The sequence below is a fragment of the Pelecanus crispus genome, chromosome 15 (genome assembly GCF_030463565.1).
Source record: "Pelecanus crispus isolate bPelCri1 chromosome 15, bPelCri1.pri, whole genome shotgun sequence".
Lineage (NCBI taxonomy): Eukaryota > Metazoa > Chordata > Aves > Pelecaniformes > Pelecanidae > Pelecanus > Pelecanus crispus.
Genome location: NC_134657.1, coordinates 2,143,434 through 2,149,438, shown reverse-complemented (window position 1 = coordinate 2,149,438; position 6,005 = coordinate 2,143,434).

Below are 6,005 nucleotides of genomic sequence, written 5' to 3'. Positions count from 1 at the left end.
CGGCGGCGCCGCCGCCCGCCGCCGCCGCCGCCCGCCGCCGCGCCCGCCCGGCGGAGGCCGAGTGCCGGCCCGCCCGCCGGGCCCGCTCGCCGCCCCGCCGCCCCCCCGCCGGCCGGCTCCGTCCTGCCGGCTGCCCCGGCCCGGCCCCGGCCCGGCCCGCCGGCTGCGGGGTGGCGGCCTCGGCCTCCGCCGCCGCTCAGCGCGCCATGGCCGCGCCGGGGCCCCCCGCGGCGGGCGCGGAGGTGAACGGGGCCCCGCGGGGAGGAGGGAACCGAGCCGAGGGCAGCGGGGCCGCACTCGTGACGGGCGCCGCGCTCCGCCAGGAACTGAGGTCAGGCGGGAGGGAGGGGAACGGCGCTGCCCGCCCCCGGCGCCCGGGACCGCCCCGCCGGGCCACCGCCTCCCGCCCCAAATGGCGCCCGCGGCTCCCCAGGGGGCGGCGGGGAGGGGGGGAGCGGGGAGTGGCGGCGGGGCCCTCGTGAGCCGGTGAGGGGGCGTGAGGGGAGATGGCGCCGGGTCCCTCACGGCCCTGGGCTCAGTGAGGGGGCGTGAGGGGAGATGGCGCCGGGTCCCTCATGATCCAGTGATGACCCCAGGGGGAGATGGTGTTGGGTCCCTCACAGCCCTGGGCTCAGTGAGGGGACGTGAGAGGAGATGGCGTTGGGGACAGTGAGGGGACATGAGGAGAGATGGCATTGGAGATGGCAAGGGGATGGCAAGGGGACGTGAGGGGACACGAGGGGGATGTGAGGGGAGATGGTGCTGCGTCCCTCATGATCCAGTGAGGAGCCAAGGAGGGGATGGCACCGGGTCCCTCATGATCCAGTGAGGAGCCAAGGGGGAGATGGCGCTGGGTCCCTCATGATCCAGTGAGGAGCCAAGGGGGAGATGGCGCCGGGTCCCTCACGACCCTGGGCTCAGTGAGGGAACATGAGGGGAGATGGCACCGGGTCCCTCATGATCCAGTAATGACCCCAGGGGGAGATGGCGCCGGGTCCCTCACGACCCTGGGCTTAGTGAGGGGACGTGAGGGGAGATGGCGTTGGGGACAGTGAGGGGACATGAGGAGAGATGGCACTGGAGATGGCAAGGGGATGTGAGGGGAGATGGCAGCGGGTCCCTCATGGCTCTGGGCTCAGTGAGGAGATGTGAGGGGAGATGGCGTTGGGGATGGTGAGGGGATGTGAGGGGACACGAGGCGGATGTGAGGGGAGATGGTGCTGGGTCCCTCATGATCCAGTGAGGAGCCAAGAGGGAGATGGTGTTGGGTCCTTCACAGCCCTGGGCTCAGTGAGGGGACGTGAGAGGAGATGGCGTTGGGGACAGTGAGGGGACATGAGGAGAGATGGCATTGGAGATGGCAAGGGGATGTGAGGGGAGATGGCGGTGGGTCCCTCATGGCCCTGGGCTCAATGATGAGATGTGAGAGGAGATGGCGTTGGGGATGGCGAGGGGACGTGAGGGGAGATGGCGCTGTGTCCCTCATGATCCAGTGAGGAGCCAAGAGGGAGATGGTGTTGGGTCCCTCACAGCCCTGGGCTCAGTGAGGGGACGTGAGAGGAGATGGTGTTGGGGATGGTGAGGGGACATGAAGGGAGATGGTGTTGGGGACAGTGAGGGGACGCGAAGGGGGACATGAGGGGAGATGGCACTGGGTCCCTCATGATCCAGTGAGGAGCCAAGAGGCTCCTTGGTGTTGGAGATGGTGCTGGGTCCCTCACGGCCCTGGTCTCAATGAGGGGATGTGAGGGGAGATGGCGCCGGGTCCCTCCGGACCCAGTGAGGGGACTGTTGTCGGAGTGAGGGGACATGGTGTTGGGTGCAGTGAGGGGGTGAAGGAAGATGGCATTGACATAGCGAGGGGACATGAGGGGAGATGGCGTTGGGGACAGTGAGGGGACTTGAGGGGGTGAGATGGCATTGGGTCCCTCATGACTCAGTGAGGGGACTGAAGGAGAGGTGCTGCGACTGAAGGGAGCTGGTGCTGGGTCCTTCTCAGGCCAGGGTTCAGCAAGGGGATGTGAGGGGGATGAGGGGAGATGGCGCTGGGTCCCCCGTTGGCCCCCTGAGGGGATACGAGGGGACGACGGTGTTGGTGCCTCCTGAGAGGACACGCGGTGGGTCAGCAGGCCCCACTTTGGGGATGCCAGGCAAGGCAGCCACCAGAGCCCCAGCCTCAAAGGAAAGAGAAAGATTCAGTGGCGTGAGGGAAAAATGGGGGGGTCTGCACAGCACCCCACCACCGAGGGCTTCAGCAACCCCCGAGATGAACAGGGGATCCATCTCTCAGTGCTACGGTTCACATGCCTGGTGGCATGGCACCTCGGAGCCAAGAATGGGCCAGGTAAGCGTTGCTCAAGCCCAACCTCCATCAGTGGGAAAAGCTCCTAAAACCACCAAATACAAGCCCCACTTGCCATCACAGGACAGAGCTAGGAGTTGGTGCAAAGGCTTCATGAACGGGGGTGTGTGTGTTAAAGAAATAAAAGATAAAATGAATAATAAACCCTCCTCCTGAGATTCAGGTGAAAAGCCCTGATGCTGTCCCTCAGGGCTGGCTTATCGCCCTTGCAAAATTCAACCCTAATAACTGAAAACAGAACCAAAAGTAAAAGCAATTAAAAAAGGAAAAGCCAGCAGCTCTCCGGGGCGCATTCCCTTTGCCATTCCCACCCTTGCCTCTGTAAATAACCTGCTGTCAGGGAAGGGAAGGACTGAGCAAGGACTTGGATGGAGAAAATACGCCCGGCCAAGCCTGCTCTTTTCCTGCAGTCGCAGGAACGGCCCAGCCAGTTTAACAGCTTTGGAAACTATGGGAGAAACTCCCAGGGAAGGAAAGAGAGCGCAGCTCGTTATTGCTTGGGTTAAAACTGAGCCAAACCATAAAACTCCTTTTCTCAGCTCCCCACCAGCAGCTGGAGAAGCAGAAGTGTTGCATTGAGTGAGATCCCAACAAGGATCGGGGCTTGTCTTGGCACCTGGGGAAGAAGGTAAACCTCTCCTGCTGAACTGGGGGGAGATTAGAGGGAAATGACCCCACTAAAACACACACACAACTACTTAGTAGCGCTCCTGAGCGTGAAACATTTAAGCCTGATCCCTAACAAGTCACCTGAGAGACCCACAAGCTAAAGTCAGCCCCTTTTAAAGAAAGCCCAACAGATCCAACGCACCATTTTATTCTTTACTGGTGAATTTTAGGATTTTAAGTGTGCTCGGGGTATAAAGAAAACAAGCTGTACAGCACCAGCCAGCAGGTAAGCGCACCTGGTTGCATTCTTCGTCGCTTTGAAGGCACTAGACACAGCACAGCATATACACCTGTACAATCCCATGGTACGGCAGACTTCCTGGTCTCCTACAGTTTTCCGAGATGTTTTGAATGTCCCAAGTCTCTGTTTTACTCCAAGTAAAATGAGTTGGTTGTAATCCCTTAAAGCACCCACCACACAATTATGGATTTACATAGGCAACTCCCTGCTCCCAGCATTTAAAGACAGCTCCCGTTCTCCCTGGACAAGCTCAGGAGGAACCGTCCCACTCCCACCACACGATAATCTGCTCCCGACCCTCTTCCCAAGAGATTTTTTAACTCTTTGCTCAGTGTTTACGGCCTGAAGATAGCATGAAGAACGTTACCCACAAAGAGAGGAGCCATCAGGCGTTTGTCAGGAATGGATAGCAAGGAAGGGCAGAATGAGTCACTGAGGTGTGCCTCATCTATGATCTGCAGCGAAGTGTGCTAAGTGCAAGATACCAACCTCCTAAGATACATACCTTACACAGTCAACACGTAGGGCACTTCAATAATGTTGCCAGTAGTCCGGAAGGAAATTAAAGAGACACAAGAAACATTTTAGGAGGTAGCGGTATAGATTTAGGCAAGAAAAAATTTAGTATTAGGGGGAAAAAACCACAGAAGAAACCGCGGGCTTATCAGGATAAGTAAACAGCGAGCCCTGCATCTCACGACCAACATGCAGCCCTCTGAGCACACCTCTGTTTCCACAACCAGGCAGGAGTGCTTGATTTTAAAACGCGTCCCATTTTCATTTGTTAACAAAGGGACTTAAAACTAGACACTCCTTTGGCAGCTGCTGTTGTGAGGGATTTCAACCACCAACCACTCACATCCTTGTCTGCATGACTCAATGCTTTTATTGGCGATCACAACAGCACCTTGTAATTAGTAAGCTTGGTTGTCAGAGACAATTGTAGAGTAGTGGAGCGATCATTGCAGTACGCTTCCGAAGGGGTCCTTCACCCCCAGTTTACTCCCGAGGGAAGAAGAGGTAGAGCAGATAATCGATGTAAGGCTGGAGTGAATCAAAAGCCAGGCTGGCCAGCAGGATTTCCCAAATCCCATTCTGGTGACAAACCTGCCCAAAAAGTACTTCACTTGGCAAAGCAACACCAGGCACGTGCTCAAACCATGAGACTGCAGAGAAGTGAGGAAGTGGACCCAAGTCTGTGTCACTGCAGAATTTTTGAGTGATGGCTCAGTCATGTTTCTTCTGTTGAGCATTCTCTGAACTATTCTGGTGCAGGAAGTGGTATGATGCAACACTCACCTCTCTGCAGCCGTCCCGGGCTCTTACTGCAGCTTCTGCACCCACGACTACTCACAAAACCCTTCATCTGTCATTTTTAAACTCCAGACCTCTGGGGGGAGTCCCTTGTCCTACTCCTAAAGCATCCGTAAAAGATAACCAAGGAAAGCACACCAACTTGCAGTAAGATTTACATTTATTACATAGGGTCTGAACCTCTCTTGGCCATATAAGGGGCTGCAGATTTAAAAGTGCTCATGCCCCAATTCAGACAGCCTGGGACAATCCCAAATGCAAACACAACTGTAACTGTGGTTAATTTGCACTTGTGTACAGTACCAAAAGAAAACCATCTTCATAAAGCAGAACACACAAGGCCAAGCGCTCAAAATAGTTTCCAAACAGTCAGAGCATTTAGTCCTTAAATCATCTCCTTGCAGAAGAAACTGCAACCAACATTTTGGCTGTATGAAAATGTTGAACGGGGCTGTAGCAGCCCACCCATTAAAACCTTCCCCTTTCCCACCCCAGGACCAGAATTCAAAATGTACTTTTGCCCTCCTAATTAATACCTGCCTTAATGACGTAACAGCTATAATAGTGACAACAGCATCACATGTAGAGCTCTGAACACGTGAGGAATCCACTGTCCAAGAGCTGCTTTGTCACAGCAACCGATTCATGACCCTTTGTGGTTTTGAGTGTCCCTGCTTATCTGGTACTAATGATGACTGCTCTCTGGATATCTGAGAGTTAAAAATGGTCAAAAACACTCAGTGCTTGTCTCGAGGAAAAGTCCATCCATTTTTCAAGACATGAAAAAGGAATTACTGCTCCATGAAACAAATGCTGGTGCTTAGGATTAGCTGACTGCGCCACAAGTTTCAGAGGAGGAAGATCCCCTACTCCCCCTTTCCAAAACCTGTTCTATTACATGACACTAAGAGAATGGGACTTGTAAACAGTTATTTCTAACTAAAACTGTCATGAGCTTTCTAGGGATATTAATGCCGAGTTTTGGATGTCCCAAGACATTAGCTTCCAGCTCCAGGAAAATAAAACCAACTGTCCCCTCATCTGGCTGGAAATGAGGTATTTACACAGGAGACATGAAGAGTGCCTATTGGTTTTTCCAGCAGACAGTGCTGCAGCCAAGTGCTACCTTTTGTATCGTACTCCAATGCTCTTCCAAGTCCTGCCTGAAGGATTCAACAGCCCGTCTCCGTAGAAGGGGAATATGCGAATTTCTCACGCCTGTTCTCAGGCCCTGCCAACTGGAATAATTTTAGCCACAGATATCTACTCGTTATGTTCAAAATGGCAACATTTATGTTAAGGAAATTCTATTGGCTTTGGAAAAAAAGCCAGAAAAGGATTTGAGTGCAGAGATGCTGACTCAGAAATACAGACAGACCAATCAAGCAACATTATCATAAAGTGTTTATTCGTTTTGTT